Source organism: Lactuca sativa, chromosome 9, assembly GCF_002870075.4.
Source record: "Lactuca sativa cultivar Salinas chromosome 9, Lsat_Salinas_v11, whole genome shotgun sequence".
Lineage (NCBI taxonomy): Eukaryota > Viridiplantae > Streptophyta > Magnoliopsida > Asterales > Asteraceae > Lactuca > Lactuca sativa.
Genome location: NC_056631.2, coordinates 142,393,545 through 142,398,076, shown reverse-complemented (window position 1 = coordinate 142,398,076; position 4,532 = coordinate 142,393,545).

Below are 4,532 nucleotides of genomic sequence, written 5' to 3'. Positions count from 1 at the left end.
TTGTATTCTCAGGTCACCAATAGACAGGTACGATGACCAAGTTTTGAGAAGACGGAGCATAGACAAGACTCGTCTTTTATTTTGATTACATATTTTGGTGTCTTATTACAATGAAAGAACACACATGTATTAAAACTTTACTTTTACTGCAATGGATGATGTTGTTGCTTGTTTACTACTTTACACTGTTATGATACTTCACATGATGTCCTCCACCCCGGAACGTTTTCGCCGTTCTTGGTTTTGGGGTGTGACAGATTGGTATCAGAGCATTGTTTATAGTGAATATAGTATATCAACCCATAAAAGATATACTAACTATAAATACATTGGGATTAAAACACTCTGACTAAGAGTTTATCCTTTTAAATTATAAAATATTTAAGTAAGTATACGTGCCTGCATTCATACTAAAATCGGTGTCACAATGAGAAGAACAAAAGTATTACGATTGTTGAATATCACAAGTGAGCGTCGGGATATATGGTTAGTCTTGGGAGTGGCATAGCCTGATCAACTATGCTGGTCCGAGGAGTGATTAGCATATGGCCAAGAATGGTTGTGATGTGGCAACAAGTCTAAAAACTTACCAACACAACCACCAAGAAATACCATAGGGGTATTTGGTCTTACTATAATTACTTATTTGAGAACTAAATAGATTTTTATTAATATGTCAATAGTTGTTTAGTGGATACACTAAAGTTATATGTACTCAGATGTCATAGACTTAGAATCTGTGAAATCATTGCCTTATGTCCTGTCCTTGTTGAGTTGGGGGCTTAGGGTTAGGGTCACTTATTCGAAGGCCTATCCTATCCTGACTACATATAACCGGTATGCACTAAACAAGTATTGAAGCAACTGATAAAGATCATCTTATAATTATCTTAGTTAGTTCATCTATTTAATTATTTATGTTGGGTTTTGAGCATTCTAACACTCCTAAGTGTACATGCAACCCTAAATACCTTGGATCTATGTTTTCTCTATTATACATGCAAATAAGAACTTCCAAGGTATTATCCTAATCTAGCATACAAAAACAATGAATGTAACAAGATAGAATACATACCTCTTGATGTAGAAAGTCTTCATGAAGCTTGAGTGCCTAGCCCCAATAGCGTGGAAGCCTCAAATGGAATCACAATCACCAAAACACTTAGAATAACTTGAGAGAATTCTACAACTCATGAAATCGGCTAGCCCTTTCTTACTCTCACTCTAGTGGCCGATTTTGGTCAAGAATAAGATGCTTATATAGTTAGGGTTACACCATGTAAACCCTAATTGACATGGCCTTTCATTTCCATGATCCATGGGTACAAATACACCATGGAGCATCCATGGACCATCCTATGGGTTTTATCCCAACTTGATTATCCATGGAGCATTAGCCCACTATACAAGTATGGATGATTTACACAATCAACCCATATATTTAATTAGTCTTCTTTTGATCACTTAATTAATCCTAGATTAATTCTTGATCAATACTAATTAAATAATCTTATTATTCTTATTATTAATATACTAGAACTTATAATATATTAATAACCATAAGTGTCTTATTTCTCTCATTATAGTCTATCCAAGTGCATGATGGTATGCAACCCAAATGGACCATGCCGGGTCGGGTCAAGTCTTACCAATTATAGTTATGGACTTAGACATTAATCCTACAGTCTCCCACTTGGATAAGTCTAAAACTATTATTGCGTATGACTTCAGGAACCAACTGGCAATCGTAGCTCTCAAAAGCTTCTGTCGAACTCTGACCTTGTAGATGAACTCTGACCTTTGTCAATGACTTGTCCATTAGATAAGGGATCATATATTCCTCCATTCTAGATATCATATGGACTGAGACATGGATTATAATCATTCTCTCTGTCCATTTGTTGTTTCCCGATTTCCGATTTATGACGACTGACTAATTGAACAAATCAAATCAGTCCTGGCCCGGCCGAGCTCTTCCATTTGTCATCATCAAATCATCGAGGGGCCCACAGATATCGCTTTTATCCCGAAGGTAAAAGGAATGGATAAACTTCGACTCATATGGCTTGTTCTACTACTTGTTGAATCATACACAAAAGCACGTTTTATAGCACCGAGTTACCAAATGCGTTTTCGTGCAATCAATGTACTATCAACTCATAGTAACAACTCATATCTCTAGGTTTGAAGAATATACGATATTATCGTCTCATGATCACTCGTGATAAAATCCGTGAAGTGATTCCAATGAGCGCGGGTTGAATCCAATACTCAGAACTTATGAGCACTCATGAGTGTTGTAGCCCTTTGTCCAACACCTTAGACCTCTACAAGCCAACCCATGATAGTCTTAATTCATATCTACTTCCAACATATGACCGACTGTGGATGGTTTGAATAACTTAGTCATTCCGGAAGAATAACCTAGTTTATTCGGGAAGTCAAAACATGCAAAGTGAAACACAATAATAATTGAATCCAATATGGTATCAACCCTTTGAACATAAATAAAACACCTTTTATTTATCACCATATGATTACACATTATTCATTGTATACTGTTTCAGCTATCAACTTTATTCTTGAATTTAAAACAATAGTTGTCCCATGCTCCAAGCATGTACACTATGTTTTCTAAACACTAGTCATGCCATAAACCAAGTATGCATACTATGTTTGTCTATGATCTTTACTTTGTGAACTAGATCAATTGAACATAACTTCAATGATTCTCCTTTCACACTCCCAAATCCTTACCGCAAATGCAAGAATTCCAAATTCATGCCATTTACTGAAATCTGTTAGATTCTAAACTTATATGCATTGATCCTCTTGTAATGATTATGCACAAAGTCATAAAGACTTGACAACAAACATTACAGAGCATTCCAAAGGAGATCAGTTCCTTGGAAACATCCTTCTTGCATTAAGTTTCCTTAATCTTACACAGATTGAAAATTTTAACTTTGAAACATTTCCATATTCCATTTTTGACTATCTCTTTTGAACAAGAGTTGCCTCCTTACAGACTATGTCAATATGGGCCTTCCATAATTATCACTATACTTCCAGCTGTCCTTGAGCAACCAATCTTTGGTAAACCTTAGATTGTTCTCCACAACTGTTTAATCCTTTTAGTCATATCCAGTTCTAAACCTTTTTCCCTTCTTAATGCCCCAGGCATTTGGAAAATTTTAGAACGGATGAATATAGCACATGTAATCGATCCTATATCCGAAGCATATGGGACACAATTCATGATGTCTCACATAAAGACTAAACCAGTCTTTTGCTATAATATTTCCATTTCTATTTGCCAAGTTCTCATAATTTAGATTATGAAAAGGGATGCCGTAATCATAATCGAATTTTAGAACGCAAATAATGGACTCATATACAAAATTTCCTTATGTTGAGCCATTCCAACATGAAATTCATATATATATATATATATATATATATATATATATATATATATATATATATATATATATATATATATATATATATATATCCTTGACTAAATGATTAAAACCTCACGATCTAAGCTTATAGATTTGAGATGAAGTATAATTTCCTCTCCCTTAATTATAGCAAAACAACTCTTTCCCAATTGAAACTTTTGTTTTCTATAATTAACATTGCTAACTTGCAATACTTATCATAATTATCATGCTCCCACTAACATGATGATTATTAGCATAACACTTATGCTCCCACTAGCTTTGACATGTACTCAGAAATCAGCTGACATTCTTACCAAAGTTCAGATTTCTGACACTAGATTGTTTTGATAAAACTTTATCAAAATCATACACCTTCCCTTAGATAACACACTTGTGTGTCTAAACAATTATGAAGAGGGATGCCGTAATCATAATGGTTAGACCTTTTTGCCACTTCTCACAAGTCCATGTTAGTGTGCCGGTTAACCACACACGCTCCACTAACGACTTTGAGAATGCAAATATCACAATTGCTATCTAGCTAAAATCTACTTAGTGAAAGTGTTTCCTCACCTTAATTTTCATGAGTCGGAGAGAAACCTTATGACACTTAGATTTACTGGTGTATGTGTTCTTATCCATGTGAATTGTCAAAACCATAGTCACAAGACAAGGATAATGACAAATCCAAACTCATATGGATTGAACTCAATCTTAATTTCTTGCCACCTGGCAGCTCAAGGGCCTGCCATTGCTTCCAAGTTGTTGTGCAACTAATTGAGAACTCTAAGAACTCATATGCAAAGCAACCTTTAACTGGAATGGGCACAGAATATGTCAACACGATAGGTTGTAAACCTCAAATTGTGTGCTAGAGAAGAACTTTAGGTTTTATTCTTGATTAGTTCTTGAGACTTTCAAGACCTTAAAGACTCCCACTGTCCTCTTGACATATAAGACTCCCTTGTCAAACATCCAAGAGATAGTGCGGATTCTAATCAAGACAAACACTTCACACAATTGGCCTAAGTTGGTCTTTGTTTTATCCAAAACATCACAACTTACCAATTTCAAATGTACAAGAGT